This window comes from Scatophagus argus, chromosome 20, assembly GCF_020382885.2.
Source record: "Scatophagus argus isolate fScaArg1 chromosome 20, fScaArg1.pri, whole genome shotgun sequence".
NCBI lineage: Eukaryota > Metazoa > Chordata > Actinopteri > Scatophagidae > Scatophagus > Scatophagus argus.
In genome coordinates, this window is record NC_058512.1 from 17,670,151 (window position 1) to 17,684,933 (window position 14,783).

General features: G+C 38.8%; 1 protein-coding gene across 3 annotated transcripts in view; it reads right to left on the reverse strand.

Annotated features, from left to right (window-relative positions):
* LOC124051177 (WD repeat-containing protein 7) overlaps nt 1-14,783 on the reverse strand; it is a 104,220-nt gene that overhangs the window by 31,309 nt on the left and 58,128 nt on the right. The gene's annotated exons all lie outside the window — the stretch shown is intronic.

Genomic DNA, 14,783 nt, shown 5'->3' on the forward strand with positions numbered 1-14,783 from the left:
ACATATACACACACAGAAAGCCTTTAGTCACAGTGCAAACACACATACATACAGACGGTCATGTTCACAGACCTCTGGAAGGATTTTGGACACGTGCAACCCTTTTGTTGTGTGTATGTGTATGTGTATGTGTATGTGTGTGTGCGTGTGCGTGTGCATGTGTGGGCGTGTCCGTCCATTGTGCTCACCAAGGCGACCCCAAAATAACCTCTTTTGTGTGTGCATGTAACAGGGTCTACGCAGTGGGGAACTGCTGCAGCGCTAAGAGAGTGTGTGCGTGTGTGACCAATACATGTGGTGTGTGTATAAGTATCACAGTGGGAGATGAGAGCTCCTTACACACCTTGGATCAAAGGCCCAATAAGGACTACATAAAAACAGTGTGCGTGTGTGTGTGTGTGTGTGCGTGTGTGTGTGTGTGCGTGTGTGTACGCACACACATGTGTTTGAATGATTCCCGCACACACCTACACCCTCTGATTTCTATTTCTTACTTCTGCTCTCTCTGGATGAGTGAGCACAGCATTATAAAGGATTTGTGTTGCAAGGGAACAAGCGCTCACTCACCACACACACACACTTTGTGATGGGTGTGATGAACAGAGAGAGACAGAGTATCTCACTGTTGTGTATTTCCTGATTTTCACGGAGTTCGCTCTTCACGTGTTGGATTTGTTAACATTATGAGGGGAAAGATGACTGAGGACTAATCAAAGACAACCCAGAACAAAGGGAGATGGTGAGGACAGTTACAGACTAGAGTCTGCAAAGATGTTCAGTGACTCAGCTGGTGAGGTGCTGGAAACTTGTTTCCAACAACGTACAGCTGTGGAGGCACACCGCCTCACATGAAATAACAGCACCTCCTCTATAAATGAAAAATATTCAAATATAGCCTTGTTTAAATGTGGCAGACTTAAACTGTGACTTAGAACAGGGAAATAGGGTTATTTATCCCATTCATACATACACTTACGCAGGTCGTGGGCTATCTTATCCATGAAAACAGCTAAATGTAAATGCCTCCAAGAGTCAGTAGGCAGGCTGGGGAGGAAGCCACTCGCTCTGATGATGAAGCTGATTAGCTTCCCATTGTCCCTGTTTCATTAAAATCTCGCATGAAAGTAGCAATGTGGATACATGTGATCTTACAGAAGAATTTCTCTGATACCTGAGCAGTTAAACTACTAAAAGATCTGTGCAGGTGATAGCCCGCTAAGAGCCTAAAACACTTGTCTCGTTCATAGTTCATAAATACAATTCATCCATGTATTTCTAATTTTGTGTGGATAGACTTTAGCTTGCCGGCAGTTACTATTAACTATTGCTGTAGCTAAACTGCTTAAGTGCACAAGCAATTTTGGCAGTTACTCAACAGCTTTGGGTCCATTACTGGAGTAGGTCCAGCCTTGTTTGGCTTTGCAATCAGATATGTTATCCAGTCAAATGGAGACACATATGTGTTGTGCTATATGTACGTACATGTTGTATATATGCAGTGTAAACAAAGCATAATTACAAATCAACTACAAAAGAATTAAGATAAAACATAAAGTTTACACTTTATACCGTGTGCCTGTTATTTCTTATGAACTGATGTCAGGGCAGAATACTTAGAAAAGAGAGACATGTATGCAGACATTGACATATATAAAGATGGATGTGTCTGTACTTTCTCACATTGAACAAAAATAAAGCCAAAATATCCCAGATACGAACAATGCCATCGTGCTCTTGAAAAATGAGCAGCTGAACATACATCAATATAATAGGAGCTACCACTGGAGAAAATCTGACGTGTGAGGAGTGCACTCTCTGTGACATACTACATGTTTTTACATTTAAGAATAAACTGGGATGAACATATTAACTCATCTAAATTATGATTCTGTTCTAATATTTTGTCCATTGTGCGTTTGATTTGGGCCCACAGAACCTAGGAGCCCCTCCCCCCATATTTCCATACTATATCCTGGTGCTTTTTATAATGAGATTGCTTAAGGCCAGCTGTCATTTGGACGAAGGCCCTGCGGCCGGCTCTGATAAATGGATTATAGATGGCATCCATCCCCGGGCCAGACTGGGCCAGTAGATAACAGAATTAGAGATAGACTCCCAACCAGAATCACTAAAAAGTTAAGATGTACAGAGTGAAGAGAGAGACTGAATCAGAGAATCAAAACATTTAGCAGTAAACCCAGTTTAACAGACAGGGGTGGCCAAACAAATAAGCATGGAGCTTTGGCAGTCCTTCCTAAACTTCTGGGAAGGACAGATGAAGAGGACCGGTATTCATTTCTTAGTGTACTTGCAGAGAGTTTAGAACAAGTGTGTAATGAGTGGTGTGAAAATCTAAACGCATTCACTGCCCACAGTCAATAATGAGTCTTCTCCCCTCAAACCTTCTAGTGTCTGATTGGATGGACGCCTCTTGCTGTGCTGTCATTAGCGTTCACTTCCAACATTCAAAATGAAATAAACATGGCTGCTGTTCTGCACACCTTGTTAAATGTGAGGGGAAACAAATTTAGTTTTATATCTCTAACGCCTAATTTATATCTCTAAAACTAAATATTGCTGATACATTTCAGGAGATTGACAAAGTGGTGTCAAGGCTTATTCAGACTTCATGTAAAAACATGACAGAGTATTTTAATAAAAAAGAAACCTGACACTAAACTTTACAAATTAACTAGACAATAAAAACTTCCAGGCAAAAGAAGAGAAGAGAGATCAAAACGCTGAGACACTCATTTGGATTCAATTGTCATCATGCACTCAGAAAAAAGCTTTGTGAGCACACGTTCTCCGTTTAAATACTCAAAATGGACACAATAAATAAGCATAAGATTCAGGTTGAAAAATAACAGATTTTTCCTTTACAAGCCAAACAGTGATGACAAAATCAACCTGATCAACATAGCTGGTAACAACATAGCAACATAGCATAGACACCGAAATTATCACAGTTACCAAATGAAATAATGTTTTATATTTTCAATTCTTCTAAGTATCTACCGTTTGCTTCGATGACATCTTCGCACATTCTTGCATTCTCAAGCAGTCTCATGAGGTAGTCACCTGGAACGGATTTTCAAGGATTTTCAAGTTCCCAGAGGTGTTCAGTACTTGTTGGTTGCTTTTCCTTCACTCTCTGGTCTAACTCATCCCAAACCATCTCAATTGGATTTAGATTGGGTGATTGTGGAGGCCAGGTCACCTGATGCAGCACTCCATCACTCTCCTTCCTGGACAAATAGCCCTTACATAACCTAGAGCCATGTTTGGGGTCACTGTCCTCTTGGAAAACAAAGCGCAAACCAGATGGGATGGTATGTCACTACAAAATGCTGTAGTAGCCATGCTGGTTAAGTGTGCCTTCGATTTTGACTCACCAACAGTGTCACCAGCAAAGCACCCCCACACCATCACACCTCCTCTTCCATGCTTCACATTAGCAAGTCTTTTCTGCTTGTCGTTCTTCCAAAGTAATGGCTTCTTTGCCACAATTCAATCATGAAGGCCTGACTCATGCAGTCTCCTCTGAACAGCGGATGTGAAAATATATCTGCCACCTGAACTCCAAGAAGCATTTATGTGGGCTTTAATCCCAGATGCTGTAAAATGGCGGTTTCTGAAGATGGTAATTCTGATAAACTTATCCTCTGCAGCAGAGGTAGCTCTTGGTCTTTCTTTCCTGGGACGGTCCTCATGAGAGCCAGTTTCATCACAGCGTTCAATGGTTTTGGTGACTGCACTTGGGGATACACTCAAAGTTCTTGAGATTTTTTGACCTTCACTTCTTAAAGTAATGATAGACTGTCTTTATTCTTTACGTAACTGATTGTTTCTTGCCATAATATGGATTTGTACAGTAGCACTAACAGGGCTATTGACTCTGTACCCACCCTTCCTCTGCACAGGACAACTGGTGGTCTAAAGCACATTAAGAAGGCAAGTGGCACAAATGGCACAAATTAACTCTTGACAAGGCTCACCTATGCATTGAAAAGCTTTCAAGGTGACTACCTCATGAATCTGATGAGAGAATACCATGAGTGTGCAAAGCCGTCATCAAAGCTAAATGTGGCTTCTTTTCAATCTAAAATCTAAAACATATGTCAGGTTGTTTAACACTTTTTTGTTTATTACATAATTTCATACGTGTTCTTTCATAGTTAGGATGTCTTCAGTATTATGGTACAATGCTGAAAATAATAAAAAGGTAAGGGGACAGGTGTATCCAAACTTCTGACTGGTAGTCTAGTGTACTTAACAAGCTGAACCATGAATGTTTTCACAGACTCAAACCAGAACTTTATTCTGAATTCTAGGAAATTTCTACAATGCACCAAATTAGATTTCACTTAAGACCGACTTGAAGATGCTCCAAACTTTCGTCATTTTTGAGATGTGAGGTTTTCTGCGGACAGTCATCAGGTAGCATCATTTCCTGTTTGCGTGTGCTTGCTGGCTCTCAACCCGTGCGGACAGGCTGATTGATTTTTGAAGCCTATCGATCTGCTTCATTCAGGACCGGCAGATCTATTATAATGACATTGTATCTAAATCCTATTTGTTGGCCAACCTGCTCCCAAACATAACCCAATAAACTAAAGAGGGGAACGAACGACCTCCCCGCCATGCTCGCCTCAGCTCAGCTAAATCTTCATAAAAACATGGATGGATCAGAATAAAAAAGGCTTTCTGGCTGAAATGACATTATCCATAAAGGAAGGAATCTATTAAAAAAGGGCAGGATGGTGTAATGAAACAACCTGCGGAGTCCATGCAATCACTGTAAAAATACGGACATGTCATCAAAGAGGAGAAAAACCTGAAATGTTACTGAGCGGAACAAAAATGACATCATACATATAGCACGCGTCTTCATTATTACATGTTTTTTAACATTCAATTTAATATTTAATTTTTATTAAGATTATTTTTAATGTAGTTTTGAGAACATTTTTGGTTGAAAGAGGGAAAGAAGAGAAAGAATGAAGCAGAAAGAAAGAAAGAAAGTACAGAGCTGCCAAACCGTTTGAATAACAGTAATCAATAATGCATGTGTGAATGCACTCATACACACACACGCAAGTGTTTAACTTCTTGTACAAATACATGTATGAACATGATCCATATTGTGACTGAGCTAAACTTTATTGATAATTTTGAAGATTTTTTTGACATCTTTATAAACCGAAATTTGTTTTTAAAACCAATTCAGATTTGCCCTCTTCCTTTGACCAATCCAACATATTAGTGAGGTCCTGCCAACAAGAATGAGGAGAAGGGATTTAATCAAAGGTGTTGCTGCAGAGTAACCAGCCAGTGATGGTATGTATAGTAACAACCTGAGAACATGTGGGGCATTGTGGTCAGCTCTTGGTTCAGTTTGTTAAACAATATTTTCTGTTGACAGAAAATCTAACTATTTACAATGAATTCTGGCTGATAACAGCTAGTGACCGATCAATGCTTAATGCACCCTTACATTCTACATCTCTACATATAAGATAACTATTAGTTTATACATACCATATATATAATGTACACTCAGATGACGGTTTTTATAGGTGCACTTAGCTAAAACTAAAAATGGAGGACCAACATATTTGTCATTTTGGAAGGTATACAGTTTTGTCGTACTGTTGAATAGTGATTTATTTTGTCAAATAGTTAAATTCAGCAATCCCTTACAATTGCATGTACATATACGTGAAATTGGCTCTAAATCCACATTTCTGGTGGTTGAGTTTAAGTAAGAACACATTTCCTGAGGGTCAGAGCAAGCTCCTGTGTCGACTGTTGAAAAAAGCAATATGTGAAACAAACTGCATCATGATGATAATAATCAAGTAAATGACGAAGACATGGTGTCCCACCCAAAGTAGTGTTGGGTGATGGAGCTGGAATTAGTATTACAACAGTTACATATAAAATTCAAAATATTTAATACAGTAATTATTAGTAGGTCTTGTTTTTTAGCAAACCTGCTGAAGAAATCAGACCAACAACCTTCTCATCCCTCCTCTACTGAGCTGCAGCCCCACCATCTTCCCATAATGCACCTCAACTCTACCTCCATTGGCAATCAATGGGAGACTGGTAAAACCTGATCATCAGGGAATGAAGGAGGGGATCAATAGCAGCAGGAAATTGATGTGAGAACAAACGAGGGAGGAAGAAGATGTGAACGACGAACAGTAAAACGCTGTGAAAGAAAAGTTTTACTCAAAAAGGTAAAAGGAACTTGAAAACAAGAAGAAAAGGAGGTATGTAACTCTCAATGAGAGAACCTTGTCAATCTCTCAAGATCAAGGATAAAGAAAAAGTTTCATAAAACAAAAGAGTGCCCGTGCTGTAGGAGGATGGGGGCAGGTGGGTAAACACTGTCCTTATAGCAAATGTCAGGAGACAGAAAATCTGGGGAAATAATTGAAAAACACAATTAAGTTGATAGAGAAAAAAGATTTGAGTCCCGAAACACTGGCTGCCCTTCTAAACAGTCCGAGTCCATCTGAAGGTTAAGTGTATTTCACCGTCTTAAGACAGAGACAGAAGAACTATCTGCACAACACTTCAATTAGATGGCATGGGAGGGTGTATGGGGGGTTGGGGGTGTCTGCATGAGATACCACCAACAAACTGGGTCAGGGTTAGTAGGAGAGGGAGATCAGACAAAACTATTGGTTATAGTAGTCCTTTCACTACACATCCTGTTGATTTTACCTCTCTGCTGATCATCCATCAGTTTTTAGGCAGATTATTCTCTCTGACCAGGAGCCACCTGACAATGATAACAGAGAGCTACAGAGTTGAAGATCGAGAAGCTACCTGTTACCTGTGTTGCATCATCACGTTTAATCTAAGTCTTTTCTGTTTGATATAAGCTGCTCCACAAAAGAGGAATGGTTTACAGAAAGTTATGTGACAGTGGCAAAAACACATCTGTAGAGGACACTGGTTGGATTTATTGTCCCATTAGTAGCCAAGCTAAGGGTAGTTAGCAAGTGCACCAGCATGCTAAGTTTCCTAAGTTACACTTGAGAATTTAGTTGGCTCACTAGCTTGGAGAGATTTTTTCCCCTTTTAGTAACCCCACTGAATAAAATTATTGTATGTACAGCCTTGAGCCATGGGAAAGTAAAACAGAGGGAAGTCCAGAATGTTTTTGTGACTGTCTAGCACTTTCCCAACTTGCTAGCATGTTAGCAGCTGGCTTGTCCCCTAAAGTAGTACAACAAACCTTGTTCGAGGCTCTACATGACATCAGACTTCTAAAATCACATTTTTGAGTGGATGAATTTTGCTGCTTGCTTTTCAAATCTCCAAGTAGGGCCAAAGAAGTCATCAAACCAAAAGTAATACTTTGCACATGTTGCAAAAAGTATCCAAGTCAACTACTACATACATACATAGGTACAAGTAAAAGTAAAGATATTGTGCTAAAATGCTAGTTTTTTTGGTGAAAGTGAATCACCTATTTGAATAGTACTTGAATAAAAATCATAACGTATCTGACATTAAATGCACTTTAGTATCAAAAGTGCACATAAAAGTAACTTAAAATATATTTACATCTATAGTAAATATAAATATGTAAGTGTGTACAGTATACTAACCAATTGTTAGCCTGGCTGACTACTAGAATCAGTTTTTTTTTCTTTTTAAATTCCAATTGCCAAATAAATAAATAAATTAAAAAATGTGCTACTTTGGCTCTGGTGTGGCACATTAAAACTAGCAAGGAAAATAGTTTGTTCGATGTAGTGGAGTAAAAAGTATTCGGGTGCAAAAATGTAGAAGAATGGAAGTATAAAGCAGTAGAAAATGAAAATACTTTTTATTATAGTACATAAGATCTCTCTGCATGTGTGCACTAGTTTTCTACTGTCAACACGTCTTTCATTCATTTTACTGTCAGCAACAATGCTTGCTTTGTTTGTGTAGCCTTCTGCTCACAACTGTCACTATTTCTTCCACAACACAACTTTTACACCTTCTTTGTACACAAGACATCCAAGCTCTGCTCTCATTATATCAAGCCAGGATTTGTATTTGTACTTCTTTGTCCACAGTCTCTGACAGATCACTGTTGTGGGCCCCATTAAACACACCTGCTGGAGCCTCATGGCTTTCTGACTGGCTCGCCCTATAAATTACATTTTCTTCTGAATAGAATATATTTTACATTTTGTTATTTTGGACAGGATTACACATCCTGACACTAACAGAATCTGCATGTAAACTTTGTTTCATATAGATCAACAGAATACTAAACAGAATTAAGTTACAATTTTGACCTACTTACCAGGATCAGTACAGTGGCGTTGCAGGACAGATGCAGTATGAACACATGCAGGAAAATGTTTCTACAGCGATATCTACCCCTAATCATATGAACTTTCTTTCAATTCATGTTATTGTATGAAGGCACAGATTGGCAATATTAAAAGCCTGAGGTCTTATTTTTCTATCCTCCATTATCTATTATGTGCTTGCTTTGCAGTTTAATTTACAATGCGACAGGTTTTTAATACAACCAATATTTTCAGTTCTCTGCAGCTGTCAGATTAATGCTGTTAATGAAGCAGTCTGAAAAATGGCTCTGGATGTTAATTTCCCTAATGCAGTGACAATAGAGGGCCTCCATCACACGACTTCTTCATAAAGACGGAATTATTTTTATTAAAGCCACCACAGCTTAGTCACACTCTCCTCTTGCTTGCACATGAATCAAAGCCATCTGACTGAATTAGATTTCAACTCCGGCAAATGAGTGAAAAGAAAATGATCTTTACATCAAAAAGACAGGTGGTGCGAACTACAGAAGATGATAAGGGATGATGACATCTTAGAGAAAGATGAAAATGCTTTTATATATCCAACAGGGCCATGTTATCCGGAAAATGAAAAAAGTGAATAAAATACTGTTTAATAATATTTTTGATGTCTTTTCTCTTCATTAACTGCACAGATTATGATTTTATATTTTCATGAAGCCAGTAAGATACTTTGTAACTGTGTTAATAAGTGGTTCACAAGCCTGCCATTCCAATTCTCATCTCAGAATAGGTTTACAGCCATTATGTTTAAAACACTGTCAGCAAATTGATCTGTGTGTGAACACTAAGAAACTGTATCAAGGAGACAAATTCTTCAATAAGTTAGTCATATTAAAAAGTGAATCAACTCTTTGTTGATCAAGTTGTTTTAGGGAAAAGACTCATCAGAAGTTGCGCTGAAATGATCTGTGATCTGTCTTAGTGTGCAACCCCGTCTCCCGGAAATCGTATGGAGATAATGTAAGCCTGACAACTTTTAAAAGTTTTATTTACCACAATATTTAAAAACACTTTTCAGAGCTTAAACAGAAGTTCTCTACTTCACTACTAGTTCAATAAATAAATAAAAATAAAAAAAATAAAATCAATACGATGTGGATCAGTTTGCTTGAGAGGAGAGCAGCCATTTTTCATATGACATGACATAAAATGTAACTTTGAAAGAGAGCTGTTTCATGTTGCACTGCTGTGAAATGGAAGAGAAACAAGGAAAAAGCTTGATGACAAATTATGTTTTGTTGAGTCCAAAGAACTGGATCAGTTCAAGATGTCTGACAGTTAATCCAACCAGAGTACTGTGCTGAGAGTAAAGGAGACGAAACAGAAAGCTGGTGGAAAACAGAGTGAATCTGAATGTCATGGAAAAATAACAGATACAAATGTAAGGAAGAGACACAAACACTGATGAAAGTTGGTATTTTGCTTTAAATTACACAAACTTCAGTGATTCTATTTTTACGGTGGTGCGGTGACCAGAGCAAGTTGACCGTTTAGTATTTTCCTTACCTTGAAATTTGCTATTTTGTGCGGTACTCTGGTACCCAGCACAGTGCGCAAAGTGCACAGGTGAGAAGAGGAACCAAGCAAGTGTTGCTATTTGGCGGAAAATGGATCTTATGTTAACCCTACACCAGTGATGTAGGCAGGCTGCTAAAAAATAACTAGACACAGACCTGTACGCACTTCAGACTGGTTGGCTTTATCTCAGCTATTCAGGCAGGAAACCTGGAATTACTGATGCTAATTAGGGGGAATGTTGGGTTCTCTATATTACAATTTAATTAAAGAGTCTGGTCTAGACCTGCTCTAACTGGAAAGTGTCATGAGATAACTTTTGTTGTGAATTGGTGCTATATAAATAAACTGAACTGAATTATGAATGGCTTCATTCACATGATCACATATGAATATGATCCCCCCCGCTCTCTCTCGCATTTAGCTTTATCTCATTTCCATATAAGCCGATTAAAGAATGTGAATCAGCGTGAGCAGTATTAACATTTGAATCTGTTCACAGGCCTGAACACTCGCTTACTCTGTGCCTGTCTGATTGTCTGGATGAGTAGACAGACTCAAATGTGTTGTCACGACCCTAAATATCAGCCTGCAAAATACCATTCTAATTCTACTTGTACCTGAATTTACCATTATCATCACCTCCACTACCACCAAGCTCACCTGATGTTATGATCCTGCTGGTTCACTGCCTTTCAGTCACAACCTGCACAGCTTGGAAAGATTTTTAAAGATCTAAAAACTCCTAGAGCGGACTGATAATTTACTGCTGTCACATGCGCAGACTTACATACACACATCTTGATATTAAAACAGTTGTTGACTTTTAATTGATATTTTAGTTTTGACTGTATTTCCTTAGATATGAGGGTGTAGGAGGACATAAAGCATGCATCCTTAGTGCTGACTGACTCTTTTCAGACATAAATGATTAAACTTTTACTAATTAACAATCAGTAATAATAATAAATAACAAATAATAACAATAACTAATCACCCCCCCCCCCCCCCCCCCCAAAAAAAAAAAAAAAAAACTAATACAAATACAGCTTGGAGATGAGACAGTCATTAAGTGAGCCAGTATTTTTGGGCTTTCAGTCAAACAGTCAATCAGGTTGCAGTTAAGTAATCAAGCAGCCAATTAGGCATTTGGGCAGTGAACCAGAAATCCAGTCAGAGAACCACCAGTCATCACCATCAGTCTCTGTGACTGTCCATCTACATCTGTGTTCTGACCACGAGTAGGCTGACACACACAAACACACACACACACAACCCCAAGGCCAAGGTCAGCGCTTTATCTCTGTGACACACTCATAAACTATGACACACACATACACAAGATCACCCACTCTGGCCATCCCCCCCCTGTCATGTGCACATTATCACACTGTCCACTCAACCATGAGACAGGTGTGTGTGTGTGTGTGAGAGAGAGTGAGAGTATCATATGTACAGGTTAGAGGAGAGGAGGTACTAGTAGCAACTAAAGCAGTGAATGAATGCACGTCAAGTTACTTTTTCACGGGTATTCAGTACAAATGATTTGCATAGATATGGATAGAGCAGAGTGTCAGTGTTCCAGGAGTAGAAAAGTCATACTGATGTGTAGAAATAAATATAAGTTCATATTAATGGATTTTGAAAATCCTAGCATTGTTATTTGTCTTCCATTGCAATGTTATCATTAATAAATACCAGTTTTCTTTCTTTTTGTTTATCTATGTTCAAAGTAAATATATCAATCATCAGTTTTGCTCCTCACAATGCCTTGGGGGATGTAAACAGGAAGAATAATATTGGCATAGATTCAGTCATGTTCCCAAAAAGTCCAGCACGCTTTGAAGTAAATTTAACATAGTGGCTGTACTGTGTAACTACAACATCACATGATGCAAATGCACCAAAAAAGCCTTTAACCCATGAGCTTACATTGTGAAAGAAACACCTGTAAAACCGTGGATACACTATTTTTGACTGTCAAAACTGTGGATGAGAATCTGAGAATCACAATACTATATACTATAAACGCATTGGCCGTATGTAAAGATGAATGGAAAGTGAAGCCATAATGGTTTCTGTCGTTTTAGGTAGTTCTTGTCACACTGATGTATGTTCAGGTGTTCACTTTTCTGATAAGTTTGGTTTTATTAAGTTTTTTGATGCTATAGAAAGGGTGTAAAACATCATAACTGAATCCGGCAGGTTTGCGGGTCGGAGCTCCGAACTACCACGGCACCACCGCCCAATCAGTGTAGACTATGACTACAAATGACACACGTCAAATCATCTTAATATATGTCAATGACATAACATAAATACATACACACTAAAGACTACACTACAATATAACACACATTACTTTAACATTCTTTAATCATTAAAGTATGTTAAACATTAAAGTTTAATGTATCTTAGCATACTACACTATAAAATACTGGACTGTCCTGTACTACTGTTAGATATTGCCGTTTCTGTACCAAAGCCACCAAAAAGACATTCCTGTACATTAATAATGTTTGGACAATATGTTCACTCTTCTATCTGTAATATAATAATATTCCCACAGAGCAGCTGGGTCACCTCACTGTGTCAACCATAAGAGACACAATCATCAGAAACAATCAGAGTGTTCAGAGTCACAGCTCTGACCATTTATCTCTTCATAAGTTCAATCTGCTGTGAGGAGAAATGTGATCTGACCCAAATGACCTCCAGGCTCTGATATTAGATTAGCAGGGGAGGCTAGCCTTTCAGCTAACCAAATCACAACTGGGCTAATGACACCGAGAGGTGAGGGTCAGCCTGACCTTTGACCTCTGACCTCTATCTGAGCTGCTGGGGACCCCTCACAAGACTGCTACTTTCCTTCCTTCCAGCCAACAAACAACACTGTTGTTGAATAGAATATAACACTGTTGCAATTATCCCTCTGTAGTTTAATTTCACATGTTGGTTGGAATAAGCTTATAATGTCTGCAGGGCTCTGAAGCCTGAAGGAGGGTGTGTGTATGTTTCAGTGTGTAAGGGAGGGGGGTGTCCAGCAGGAACCTCTGACCTCCCCGGGGTCAGCTCCTCCATCAGAGGCACAAATGCAACGCTCATAGTCCACCTTACTGTGGAACTACATTACAGTTCTACATGGATATGATCAGGTTTTAATGCAGCTGCTGATATTTTGTTGAAATGATAAGTACACTACAGCCACCATTATTATTATTATTATATACACCGTTATTATTGCCTGAACAACGGTCAAAAAGACAACAAAGTCCAAAAATATTCAACGACAATATCACAGAACAGTTTATCACTGACTTGACATTATGAGAGATATATGCAAATTGATCCAAATTAGAAATCCTGTGCACAAACACATTTTAAATTTCATCTTTAGAGTTAGTGGTAACCAGTTAGCTACTGAAACAGGTTTTCACACACATCACTGTTTCACACTGTACACTAAAAACATTTTCTCTATTGAATCAACCGGAAGTGAAGACACAATTTTATTTTCTTGTACAATACGTAATATTTGAAGCAACTGAAACAGCTTATTCTGACCATCCATGGTGCAACTGTTTATTTGGCTGAACTGGCAGGATAATGTAGAACTGGTAACAGAACCTGTACATGAAGGGTTTGGGACAGGATGTTTGATTTGGTACATACCAAATAGTTACCAGGCACTTTTAACACTGGACTGTTGAGCCATTATTCTCCCTTGCTGTTGTGCATAAAGGGTTACAAGAAGGAACGGGGGAAGGCACAAGGATGTAACACATAACATGATGTTTGTGGCCAACTGCTGGAGGATTTAAAAAGCAGCTAGCATCAGTTCAGTGTTCAGTTCAGTGTTAAAAAACAAAGCCAGTATAAAGACGGGTCTTCGTTGCAACAGTACTGTACGATCTCTTAAAAATAAAAGGCTATTGTAAAATTTGTCTGATACAGACTTATAAGGTGCAGGTCTTAGCACATGCAGAACAAAAATCTTGGTGTCACTTTAAGGCTTTGGAGGTGAGTTGTTTGTTGGCTAAGCCATGCTAGCAGTCACCAGATTTATGCGTGAGCTATCTATTTATTTATTTAGCAAAAGGCATTAATATTGCAAACACAATAAAAAAAAAAAACAAACAAAATCTGACCTGGAAAGGTTTACAAATACTTCATATCCATCGTTTAGAAATATTATGTTTCTCAGTGAGTTAAAGTATCACTGGATTAATGAGACAAAAACAAACTGAACCATCTTTGCGTTAACATATTTTTTTAAAATGTCAAAAATGTCTTTATTTGACTTAACGTGATATACTGATTTTCATGTATTCAGTATATTATTGCATTTATTTCGTTTGTGTAGATGTGTAGATAAAAAGGTTTTCCATCAAAATGTCATGCCAATGGAGACTCAATTAACTAAACTGGAGTGTGTGTGTGTGTGTGTGTGTGTAAGTAAGAGAAAGAGAAAGAGAGAAAAGACAGAGTGTCGATGTGTGTGAGTAAGCAAGCAAGAGAATGAGAGCAAGATAGTGCGTGTGTGTGTGTGTGTGTATGTGTGTGTTTGTGTGTGAGAGAGGGAAAAAGAGAGAGAGCAAGAAAGGGTGAGGGTGCTTTGGATCCTAATGACATCCCCTGACACTGCAAGGAACATAATTACACCACATACACACAGGTTTGTGTGTGTGTGTGTGTCTGTTGTGTCAGCTCTGGTCTGGGAGGTTTTACAGCTGTGGCACCGAGCAACAACTACTGTCACCTGTGCATTCTGAATTCAGTGTGTGTGTGCGTGTGTGTGTGTGTGTGAGAGAGAGAGAGAGAGAGAGAGAGAGAGGGAGAGAGAGAGAGAGAGAGGAGACAGTAGACTGGGGTGATGAGTCTATCGCCGTGGTAACAGCCCACAGCCAAGTGATTCTG